At 36.1% G+C, this 13,557-nt stretch overlaps 1 pseudogene; it reads left to right on the top strand.

Annotated features, from left to right (window-relative positions):
• Window positions 1-11,916, top strand: part of LOC118352503 (40S ribosomal protein S8-like) — a 34,166-nt pseudogene extending 22,250 nt beyond the window's left edge.
• The last annotated feature ends 1,641 nt before the right edge of the window (window positions 11,917-13,557 follow it).

Below are 13,557 nucleotides of genomic sequence, written 5' to 3'. Positions count from 1 at the left end.
TACACTTAAATTCAGAAGATAAGTACCCTCTGCTTTCTGGAATAGATGCCATTTCTGATAATACTATTTTCTCAGCAAAGAGATGCTCATAGGAAACACACTAGTAGTGGTCTTAATTATGCTCAGAAATAAGGACACTTGGGTGGCTCAGTGGTTGAGCATCTGCCTTTGGCCCAGGTCTTGATCCTGGAATCCTGGGATGCAGTCCGCAAGAGGCTCCCTGCATGGAGCCTGCTTCTCCCTCTGCCTATGTCTCTGCCTCTTTCTGTGTGTCACTCATGAATAAGTAAAATAAAATCCTTAAAAAAATATGCTCAGAAATATACAGTATCTTCACACACACTACACACACACACACACACACACACACACACACGGAAGTGCTAAGACAGCAAGAAAAGAAAAACTCAGGTAATTTTCAGAAGATTATTTGAAATCCAAAGAGACTCAATACACCTGAACTCTAAGCATGCTGTTCCCTGGAAAGTGGTTGGGCAGAAATGAGGAACAACTCTGACCATGATGAGAAAGAGTGGTATGAATAATATTGGATTGATTTGGTGGCAGCAGCTCATCACCTACACAAATGGAGTAAAAATGGAGGTAAAAATAGAGTTGCTAGAGCCCTAAAGGCAAAACTGATGATGAGGCAAAACTGTTGGCTTCTTTGTATAATATTTGGTGCCAAGCTTATAGTTTCTGGATGGGCAACTGTCCATATCTATCAACAGATTCCTAGCTTGACTTTGGGATCACAGGCTAAGTTGTGATAGGAGCACTGGGCTTTTGCCTTCTCAGCAGATAATGAGGTGCAAACGCAAAGGGGAGACCTTAGAACTAACCACATTATGTCTCTTCAAAATAAATGATATCATCAGAAGAAAAGTACAATATCAGTTACCAGGCATGGCTCTTTACCTCAGGAAGTTCCCTAAGGCCTCTAGGTCTGGCATATGGTAAGCATTTTAATGTGTGTGAAAAATGTTAGTTGTTGAAATGTTTCATAATGGTATGACTAATTATAAACAAATTAATGTTTTTCTACACCTTCCATTAACTGTAATCAATAAAATCCAAACCAACAAGTAGGTCCAATTATCCTATCCCATGTCAGCTTGAATAGGACAGAGCCAGAGACCTGGAAGCAGCTTTAATGTATATGTTAAAAGGCTATAAATCAGTAATAACATGACCATCTGGGGACTACTATGCTGGAATGATTGTTTACATTCCAAATTACCTTTCATTGAACAGACATAATGATTAGGTACCATATAGCAGTAGTTGTACTGGGATTATTAATAAATGATTAAGACACACAATCTTTCAGGAAAGTTGTGTTCTAGTGGGACAGATAAGAAAACGAGTAACTTGGACACAAGTTCTAAGGCAGCACAAAGTTGGTGAGCTCAATCCAGATCAATCAGAGAAGGAAAAGACATCTGAACATGTCTTGGAGAATGAAGGCTGACAGTGAAGGGGAAAAGGGTATTCAAAGCACATGGGAAGGAAGAGAAAATGAACAGTTTGAAAGAGCCTGATGTATATGGGGAATATTTTTTTTAAAGAAGATTTTATTTATTTATTTGAGAGAAAGCATGAGCAGGAGGAAGGGGAGAGGGAGAAGTAGACTCCCCGCTGAGTGGGGATCCTGATGTCAGTCTAGGTCCCGGGAATCCAGGATCACGATCTGAGCCAAAGGCAGACACTTAACTGACTGGACCCCCCAAGTTCCCCTTACAGGGAATCTTAAGCAGTTTGGTATTTCTTTATGGGGAAGTGCAAAAGCAGGAGCAGGTTAAAAGTATTACAATCAGAGAGGATGTGAAGAATATACAATGGAGGACATTTTTTCCATACTAAGAAGTTTGGATTTCAGTTTTTTGAAGTCATAGGAAACCATTAAAGGGTTTTAAATAGTGTGGTCAACATTTCAGGGTTTGTGATTTAGAGTTTTGGGCCTCTCTGGTTGCGGTGGAGAACTTTTTTGAGAGGATAAGACTAGAGACTGAGAAAGAAATAGAAAAATAAACCAAGCAAGTTAGAACTCTAAAGGATTTATTGGCTAAAATGACACAGAGCACCATACCAGGTGGCATGTCTTAAAATGATAGCAGTGCAGGGATATGTGTTTGAGGTTTGGGGATTACACAAAGATTACTGTCAACTTCCTGAATTATTCATAAACTATATCTACTTTTCATTAAGTGACACATATAAATGGCCAACAATAAGGTGCTACAGCTTAGCCAGTTTGCTGACAGAGATGCTGGCCATACCAAACTGTTATTTGCTCCCCACTCATGTGAGTGTCTAGGCTTCTGCTCACATTGCTTTGCTCCACTTGAGTGTTCTTTTTCCCTTGTCTGCTTAGAAAACTCCATTAATATTCCAAATCTAACCTCCTATGACACTTCTTCCCTAAAGCCTTCTTTTCCCTCCCTTGACCATGTGACTACTTGTAGGTACTTGCATTGTAATGTTACCTCTTACTGATTCCTTACTGAAAGCCAGGCACAATGCAAAATGCTTTCACAGACATATGCTCTTACTATAACTTTACAATTTACCCCAGATTACAGATGGAGGGACTGAGATTTTCACTGACATGCTATAACTTGTTCAAGGTCTGGAAGTTAGAAAGTGAAAACCAAGGTTTAAATCTTGGTATATCAACCTCCCACATTTATGGGGTTTCACTAATGCCAAACTGTTCTATTTCTTCCTTAACTTATTATATACTGTAAGAAATTTGAGAACCAAAATATCATCTGCCCCCATGATGCTTGGCAAGTAAATAGAGGGTGTTCAAAACTATTGTTTGAATGCATGAGTGTTTAGAGCAATACCACTGTGCCAAGTAGTTCTTCAGTACCTAGAATTCAATATAATTGCAATGGGCAACATAGTGTCAAATCTGCCGATTTTAAAAATACACTGAAAAATAATGTCTACCAAGTTCATCAATGTTGTTGCAAATGGCAAGATTCCTTTCTTTTTTTTTTTAGGCTGAATAGTATTTTATTGTATGTATGTATCACATTTTTTTATCCATTTACCTCTCAATGGATATTTGTTTTTTTTTTTTCATAACTTGGCCTCTATTAATAATGCTGCAAGAACATGGACATGCAGGTATCCCTTTGAGATCACAATTTCAATTTTTTTGAATATTTGCTCAGAAGTAGAATTGCTATATGATATAGTAGTTCTAGTTTTAATTTTTGAGGACCCTCCATACTATTTTCTGTAGTGGCTGCACCATTTTGCATTCCCAACAACAGTGTACAGGGTTCCAATTTAGCATTACGGTAAGAGACATGTCAGTTACAGAAGAACAAATACTGCATGAGTCTGCTAATATGAAATGTTTAAAATAGTCAAACTTCTAAAAGCAGAACATTGAATGAAGGTTGCCAGGATATGAATGGAGAGGAAAATGGGGAGTTCTTATCCATTGGGTATAAAGTTATAGTTACATAAAAAAAGTTACACAGTATAAGTTCTAGAGGTCACTGTTCAACATGGTGCCTATAGTTAATAATTCAATATTGTGCACTTGAAAATTTATTAAGTGTACCCTCATGTTCAGATCTCATGTTGAGTGTTGTTACCACACAAAAACAAAACAAAACAAAGCAAAACAAAAAGGAACACAAGGTAACTTTGGGAGGTGGTAGATACATTGATACCTTGGGTGTATGTTTATGTCTAAACTCATCAAATTATATATATTAAATATATAAATATGCATGCATTTAAAAAAATGCACCTATTATACCTCAATAAAGCTGTAAAAAATACACTAAAGCAAACATGACAAAATCTGAATTAGGTATAGAATCTCATGAAAGCAATAAACAGTATAATGGTGTATAATGGAGATCTTTTTAACGACAGAGTTGTCTGAAAAATGATAAGTTTATCGCAAACACTGTCAAGAATCCGAAAATACTGGATAAAATCACTAAGAGAAAACACCAATTATGATATTAGTTGATGAAAGCGCATTATGCTGGAAAACATTAAAATTTAACTTATATCTTTATATGAATTAATATATACATACAGCTTTTAAAAATTCAGTTTACTATGTCTGCATTTAAGTGCCCAGTAGATGACAGTTGCAACTATGATTGTGTCTCCTGCAGTACAGTCTATTATATGACAAATACAAATCTGGTTCTGTTTACTAAATGGGGCCTACCATATAAACAGTTATGCATATGACTGTGCCTACTGTCTAAGAATTACATATAAGATCACTACAAATATGAATGTGCTAAACTTCTTGCTATTAAAGAAGTTAAAACTTTGTGAAAGACGTTAATCTTGTAAAGTAATAGAAGTACTAAATTTGACTATAGTTGTGTCACACCTCATCCTGAAGCCATATAAAATAGCATGGAGACGTTGAACAAAGTTGAAGAAACATAAAAATCTTTAACATAGTTAGGGCAGAGTGGGTGGCTTCATTTGACTAGTGGATAAATTATAGGGAATGGTATGTCAGGAAGGGCAAGAGGGAGACAGGTAGGGTCACAGAGAATGATATATAGCATACTAATGAATTTGAACTTTATCTTGTCAGATGTCACTCAAAAATTTTATGGTGGTGGGAGAGTGTGTGAAGTTAGTTTTTCCTTATAGAAAATGTGTCTAAGACATGGAGATTTGAGGATGGAGGGTAGGTGAGAAAACTTTAATTGGGAGAAAGATAAGGAATTTAAGACAGGTGAAGTAGAAATGGAAATGAAAATTCAGGTATCAGGAATGTTAAAAAGGTAAATTCTAGTGATCTTAAGGACTAATTATAAATGGTTTCTGAGGAAGAGGAAGCAATCTCAGATGACTTCTGGATTTCTGACTTGATTACCTTGGTAGGTCAGGTTACTACTCACTTATGAATAAAATACAAAAGAAGCAGGTGTGGGTGGAGGGGGGGGACAAGGCATTGATATAATTCACTGGATGTGAAAAGTCCAAGCTCTGGAATTAAACAGATCTGAGTCTACTTCAGGTTGTTGTTGACTGTGGAAAATTGGGTGAGTAGTTGTTGAAGAAATCAAGTCAAATTGAGGCAGATATTAATTGCTCTCCTTTAGAAATAGGTACTGTAATCAAATTACTTGATAAAACATTGAATAATTGAGGAAGAAAGAAAGTTAATAAGATCCTTTTACTGAGCCTTTCACACTAGTTAGTATATGTCCAGTCTAATTTCACTAGCTATCTCTGTAGACTAATATTTAAAGAAATCCAATTTTACAATGTCAGTCTTATGAAACCCTTGTCAATTAGCTATTTGACATATTATAAAATCACTACTGTCTATGTTAATACTGGTAGACTGGTGTAATATAACACTGCTAAACAAATCTGTGTAATCTCTAGAAGAGTAGTAAACAAATGAATTGCGATTTGAAAATATATTTTAGTTGTAGTGCAGTATAAACTATAAATATCACCCTTTGCCCTCAAGTGAAGACCAGGCAGATGGACAAACATAACAACAAAACTCCAGATTCTTGCAGAGAACAATAAATGGAAATTAGAAAATTATATTCTTACAATAATTTCCTCCCTTTCCAGTAAGTGATAGTAGAATAGATACAAAGAAATAGACGATTGTCTTGAAATATTTATACAAAAAATCATTACAAAGTCAACATTTCAAATAGCGAGACGGAGGAATTTGTCCTAAAAGCCTATTTGATCAGGCAAGAGCAGGTAGTGGAGTTCTCATTAAGTGTGTGGTAACTGGAAAAAGAGAGCTTTATGGAAGACTAGATTCCTTTTAATTGGAACAGGCCCCTGTGGAAAATGAAGTACGTCACTGAAGTTGTCCTCTAGATTATCCGTGGCTTTGAGGCTAGACTACTCAATGAAGCAACTGTTTTCTTATTTCATTAATTCTTCTGAAAAATAAACTTGCTCTGTATTCTCTGGAAACAAAAACTGTAAAAATTGTGTTTTCAAGGGGAAGTGAATGCATATGCTATGAATTAATTTGTCTGCAAGTCTGGAAAATATTACTGAATGTGGTGAACATTGATCAGTTTCAACAACAACAACAAGGAGCCCAAGATCAGCAGTGAATGAGAAAAAATCTCTTAGAGGGAGATTTGATTTCAGCACCTCTTTGCGACCAATAAGTTGCTACCAACGGAATAAACCATTCGGCACGTAGTAGGACTTCACGTATTCATTGAATGATGCAATATTTTGGAAAACAAGTAAAACGTAGTAGTACATTAAGCTAAATAGGTGGTATTTAACTATTTTTTATTCACAGGAGTCTGCTCTTTGGCTGTTGTCCCATTTATTTGGTCATGATTTTTATGCAGCCATTAGGCATCATTTGATCTTGTTTCAGAACTTACAGCATATCTGGTATGACATATTAGAAAGACACTTTGCATTTATAATCATGTACTTACGTCAGAAATGTATGATGAGCTTATGAAATACCAAAATGACTTGTCATTTTCCTTTTGTTTCACTGTGAAGCCTTTTCCCTTCCCAAATGGTAAAAACTATAAATTTGGTAGAGTGGATGTGTGTATATGAGTGAAATGTGTGTGTGTTTGTCTGTGTGTGTGTGTGTTTTCTAGGTTGAACAAGTTCATATACCTCTACATTGTAATATTCCTTTGGGCTCTTAAGGAACATTCTAAGCAATCATTTTCAGGAGGCAAAATGAGGGCTTTGTGTCCTGTACATAATTGATGAATTATGGTTTATTGAATAATTTTTAACTATAGTGATTGTACAGCTGAAGTTAGAGCTTTAAAATATTTTATCATCCTTGCCCTGAATGTGCTCAATATTGAAAATGAAATTTAATGAGATAATGGGTAAGTTTCTCATCTGTCAAATATATAGCAATCATTCTCATTGTTTCTGAGAGGACAGCCTTATTCCCTATGACTCATGTGTCCCTCCTTCCCTCATTCACACCAGTTTATATTCCTTTTAGGCTACATTATTCTTTTCTGTCAAAAGCCTAGGCAAAATAAAAGCAAACGGTGACCTAATTTCATTTAAGCACAATTCTTATATCAGAAAGCATGAGAGACATTTAAATGAGGAGGGAAAAAAAATCAACCTTGATTTGACAGTTGTTTGACAAAATAGGAAAGTGAATTTGAAAGTTCATGGGGCCTTGAAATAGTAGTCATATATTATTGTTCCCAGCTTCTCAAAAAAATTGTTTTTTCTCAGAACCAGGAGTTAAACTTATCAAAGCAGGTGGTCCTTGCTCTCTAGTTTCTTGATCTTATGAAATGTGTAGATAAAACCTAAGCCACAGAGTGTCTCAAGTATTCCGGTTCTGTAACCATTAAGGTGCTTTACAACCCTGAATTTCTGTGATTTCACAGTGGAAGCCTTGAAATTGATCTGAGAGAGAAGATGTCTATATGCCTTATATGTGATATATCATGGTAATGGTAAGTGGCTTTTTGACAAGAGGACATGCCTGACCACCATCATGTCTACAGCTGTCTGTGAACAACCAAAATTATGGTGGGATTTCAATATATCTGTTTTGAAATCAAACAGTAATGTGACTATAGATATATAAATTTGCAGTAATCATAGATGATACATCATAGACTTTCTTAAGTACAACCTGAGGAGGAAAAGTAACTTAGCTAAACTGAATAGTTTGGGAAAGTCTATTTTGTTTATTGGCACTAAGGAGTGAAAGAGGTAAGATGGAACAGAAATATTCTCCTTCCGCCCCCACCACCATGGGACTGCAATGTAATAAGAAATGCATATTTGGTCATCTTCTCTGGTTCCTAATACAGAGCTCCCAATACTCTTGGAATTTCCTGAATCATAAAGGTGAGAGGAGAATCTGTTATTCATAACAAACCCATTTCATCCACCCCTAGTATGCTAGTGAGGTGGACTCTTGGTGGGCTTCTAGGTAGCTTCAGGATGGGGGCAGGTTGACAGAGGAACCAACCAGACGATTGGAGGGTTGGGGCTTTCATCTCTACCCTGCCCACCTCCATGAGGGGAGAGGACCTGGAGATGGAGTTAATCACGAATGGCTGTTGATCTAATCAATCATGCCCAGGTGATGAAACTTCCATAAATACCCTAAACAATGGGGTTCAGAGAGCTCTGGTCTGGTGAACACATCATGGTGCTGTAAAAGTGGAAGTGTTCAGAAAAGGTCTAGAAGCTGTGTGTCCCTTCTCCCCAAACTTACCTGGCATCTCTTCCATTTGTCTGTTTCTGAGTTGTATCATTTTTAATAAACTGGTAATAGTAAGTAAACTGTCTTCCTGGGTTCTGTGGGCTTTCCTAGCAAATTATCTAACATGGGAAGGGGTTCATGGGAACCCCTGATTTATAGCTAGTCAGGAGTTAAGGATGCTTGGTCGGTCTTGTGACTGATGTCTGAAGTGGAAGGCAGTCTTGTAGGACTGAGCCCTTTTACCCGTGGGATCTGCACTAACACTGGGTTGTTGAATTAAATTATTAGAATTAAATTATATGGCACCAAGTTGGTGGTTCAGAGTTGGATAATTGCTTGGTGTGGGAACCTTAGCTCTGTATTTTGTGTCAGAATTGTGTGTGTAGTACCCCTCTACCACTGTACAACTAATAACTAATTTCTGCCAATACTTCCTAGACATTTTGTAAATCTGGCTTTTCTTTTTATTTTCCATTTCTGCAGTCTCTATCCTGGTTCGGTCTCTCACCCTTTCTGCACTGTCAATATAAATTCACACTTCTCATCAGTTATCTCTTTTTTCTAGAATGCTCCTTTCTTCCAAATTAACTTCTATCTTCTTGAACCTGCATTTGTAGCATTAAGTCCCATATCGGACACATAGTATGAGATCAATTGCAAAGGAAAGAAGGGACAAACATAAAAGAAGAGAAGAGGGGCGCCTGGGTGACTCAGTGGTTGGGCGTCTGCCTTCGGCTCGGGGTGTGATCCCGGAGTCCCAAGATCGAATCCCACATCAGGCTCCCTGCATGGCGCCTGCTTCTCCTTCTGCCTGTGTCTCTGCCTCTCTCTCTCTGTGTCTGTCATGAATGAATAAATAAAATTAAAATAAAAAAAAAAAGAAAAGAAGAGAAGAAAGAGCAGGGGTATGTATGTACTAATTTCCAGATTTTTAAAATAATTACAAATAGTAACTTCTTTAAACACAAGGGTCTCAGTAGCTGAGCGACTGTCCTCCCTGTTTCTATAATAACTTACAAAACAAACATTGGTTTTACAATCATAATTCATTTGATCCTCCCAAATGAATAGACTTTGGTGATATTGCCATTTTTAAAGCTATAGAAAAAGATACTCAAGAAATTCATGAAGCTAGGAAGAAAACCAGGATGTGAATCAGTCTAATCAATACAAATTTGGATTTTCTGTTACCATAGTCAGAACTGGCTACATAATTTGTGGGGCCTGGTGCAAAATAAAAATGTGGGGTACCTTGCTCAAAAGTACTGAGAATTTCAAGGCAATGACAGGAGAGGCCAAGCTGAGGCCCCTTCTGTGTGGGGGCTGTGTGCAACTGCACAGGTTGTATGCCCATGAAGCTGGTCCTGACCATGCTCTCCCATGATTCTATGGGGCTCTTTTTTTGAGTGCTAAGAAGGGGTTGGCGGCTCATTGATTAAAGGCAAACTCTGCCTTGTCAAACAAGGAGAGCAAGAATTAGCATAACACACCAAGCACTGAGGGTGTTTTGAGTGTCTTCTTAATCCTCACAATAGCCTTGCATCTTCTGAGATGCAACGTCTTCATCATCCAGCTCAGTCTCATGCCTTTCATAGTGTCAACTCCTCTGAGAAAGACTTTAAAGCCTATCCCTCTACGGATGAATCATTGCCCTCCCACGTGTTCACATTGTACCCTCTGCTGGCTCCAGTATGTCACCTGTGATGATTTTGCTTTCTTACCTGATATAAGAACAAATTGACTGAGTCACATAGCTAGGAAATAAATGTTGTTGTTGAGATAATTTAGGTTTATAGCTCCTTTCACTGCTAATCCAGTATTCTGTTCTGCTACTCTAACCTGTTCAGGGTCACTTGATCAACTAAAGTGTTCAGCGTTGGCCACTTTACCATCTCACTTTACTTTTATTCCCACAGAAGAAGTGCAGAGGGTTGAGGAGGTGGTATCTGGTTCTCCAGGTGAATCATAACACAATTGCAGATATGCAGATCTTACGTAGACATTGTGATCTGGTGAAGGTATAACTCAGTGCATGTGAGGGTAAGTATACACCTTTATCTCTCCAAAACTGGGATTAAAAAAATAAACCAGGAGGAACCATTCTTCTAAGAATAATACCTAACAAGCTATTGCTTGCATCTGAAAAGAGGCAAAAACCCTATGCATTCCAGGAAGCTTGGAGACAATATTAGCATTCTTTACAAGATCTGGTTTGGCAAAAAGCTAAATGCTTTTAGTGTCATAGTGGGACTGCTCCATTGGCAAAATAAACATTTTACTGTGATGTAATATAAAATTTTTAAGGGCTTGACTTCACAATTTAAATTTTATAATACATTTAAAAATATAATGCATATACTTCTACCTTTAAATATGAAAATTAATATACAGAACAACACAGCAGAGCTTAATGTTCTGCATATAACAGAAGACATACAATAGCCAAAAATTAGCTCCTTGAAGTATGATAACTACTGATATATGACTAAGATGAACACTTTTGAATGGTTTAATTGGTTTAATTAATTGAAAATGAGGTAATCGGTTTTTAGAAGGTGTTTAAAAAGTGCAGTTAGAGATCAACATTTTCTAAACCAAATTCGTAAATCTTTGATAATCCTCAAACAGAATAAGGAAGTATTGGTATAAATGAATCTTCTATCCATCATGTAAGACCATATGAGGTTAAATCAATGAGGTTGTTGTTTTGTAACTGGATGTCATTTTTCCATGAACAGTAGTAAAGCTCATTGTAATACATAACCTAATGTGGAATTTAATTTTAAAATCTTTTAAAAAGTGACTTAGTTATAGACATTTTTCCAGGATATGAGAGGAAACTGTGAGGAATTGAAGGAGATCCTTATGGGCACATCCCAAGGAACCTCACTAACTGTTAAATCACCTCTCTATCGATGATTACTCAGCACTTCCTCTACTGTGGCTGGAGGAGGACTGAGGCACCCTAACTATTAAAGCAACTGAGACTGACACATCTAATATGGACAGATTTACTGTATCTGTCAAGATTGGCTTGGCAAGGGCTTTGGTCCAGATAACATAATTTTTTAACCATTGCTTGCTGGGTATCCTTTCAGAAGCATAGAAATGTTCCCTCCTGTCCTTTTGGCACAATCACTCAGCTTTTCCTTTTTTTTTTTTTTTTTTTTAATACTGTTGTGAAGGAGGTGATGCTTTGAAAATTTAAATACACATTCTTTTCTGGCTCTTCAAGTATATGACATTTATTCTAGTTGGCCCAAGAATTCATCAAACCTGGAGAAGATTAAGACATGTTATTGTAAGGAGGATGATGTAATAGCTTCTGACATGGAAAATAAGATTTTTCGAATTCCTCAAGTTTCCTTTCAGTGGATCAAGAACACTGGTGGATGAAGAGAGGAAGAAGTTGAAATTCAGCCAGAAATGTGTGTTCTGATTTTTTTCTTCCTTGGGCTGCTGCTCAAAGACAAAAAAAAAAAAAGAGTAGATAAATGAGAGTAAATGAGACCAGAATTGGATGTTTGTGCCCACTTCTCCTTTGAAACTATGAGCCCTTCAAACTATTCCTTCAAACTTTTTATCTTATGAAGTAAGTATTGTTCTTCTCATTTTAAAAACAGCTGCAAATAGAGATGAGCCAGTTTGCTCAAGGTTATTCAGATGGCACAGAACCTGGATTTGAACTCAGGACAGCTGACTAACCACCCTTAACTATAATACCATACTGCCTTTCTTTACTGCTTGTTCACACAGCTGCGCTAAAAATAAATAAATAAATAAATAAATAAATAAATAAATAAATAAATACTGAAATAAAGTCAGCAAAATTTTAATAGTTTTCATATAGAATAAATGAGTTTCTGATCATAGTGTTATTGGAAGTGATATCAAATTATAACACTTGCCATGCTGGTTTCACCGTCTATTAAAATCTCCTAATATTTTGATTAGAAATGGAAATTTAATATTTAACTTGAACTTCTATGCTGTCTTGCTTAAGAAAAGTACAACTTCTGTGAGTTGCACTTTTTTTCAGTTGCATCCAAACTAAAAGCATGTCTATTTTAATGTCTCACATGGTTTTGTTACTATTGATAATTATGAAAAGTAATATAATTTCTGACTCTGATTCGTGAAGGACCACAGACTTCTACAATAGATTTGTACTTTCTTCAGAGTTTCAGAAAGTAAATTAATTGCAACAATAAAAGTGCTCTTTGAAGCTCTTTCTTTTCTTCTTTTTTTTTTTATTTTTTGAAGCTCTTTCTAATAGGGTACTTTGTTTATGTTCCAGCCATTCCCTTAGAGATGGCGTAAATATTTCATAATTATTTTGGGAACCAAACTTTTTATTATGTAGATATATTTTCAGTCTTCATGTTATTTAATCCCATCATCTGACGGAATATAAACTATCTCTCAGTTAGATGTTATTTTCACTCTTAGGTGGTTGGCTCTTTATTCACACATTTAAAAAATTATTTCATAGCAGTGTATTTGAACTAAATGAGGCATTTCTAACATCAACTTTTAAAACTTGATGGTTTGGTTCTCTTTACTTATCATTTTGTAAACTTGATGGTTTGGTTCTCTTTACTTATCATTTTGTAGACTTGACGTCTCTAGTGCAAGGCTTGCTTTTGCTTGTAAACCTATAGTATTACCAATTAAAAATTCAAATAACATTAACTACCCTGAATTAAAATGCTCTCAGGCAATAAAGCAGCCATTGTAAATCCTTGGAATTTGGAAAAACAATCAGTGTCATATAAACAATCAGTGACACATGCTGGATCTGATTTTTAATGTACAAGGCCTAGGTTGGAAAATGAAGATGAGCCTGCTATATAATTTCATACGTATATTTCAATATATGGATTCTAAGTAGGTTCTTACAAAAGGGAGCACCTTCAATACTAAGTGAAAACAACAGAAGAAAATCACCAAACATAGTCAGTGAGTTTTTTTCCCTGGTTTACTCAATAATACAGTATGAGAAAACTGTGCATAGATAGAACAACTTAAGTGTAGGTCGGACCCATTGAAAATGTTAAAATATATCCTTGTTGAAAAGAAACTGCTACATTTCATCAAAGTAGGAAAAATAACCTGGCACAACTTACAGATGGGTATAAGAGACTATTTTGCAGTAAGTCACAATAAAATATATGGCTTAACCTGCAAAAAAAATGAAAATTGTGGGAAATTTAACGAAGTACCTGTGGAATTTGCAGAAGAAAACTCAGAAGTTTATCCATTTATCATTATGCCTGTTTGAATTTATAAGTTATAATGTTTTATGAATAAGTAGAAAAGTGAAAAACTCTTAATTCTATCATGGC

This window comes from Canis lupus, chromosome 27, assembly GCF_003254725.2.
Source record: "Canis lupus dingo isolate Sandy chromosome 27, ASM325472v2, whole genome shotgun sequence".
Lineage (NCBI taxonomy): Eukaryota > Metazoa > Chordata > Mammalia > Carnivora > Canidae > Canis > Canis lupus.
This window is presented reverse-complemented; position numbering and strand designations above follow the sequence as displayed.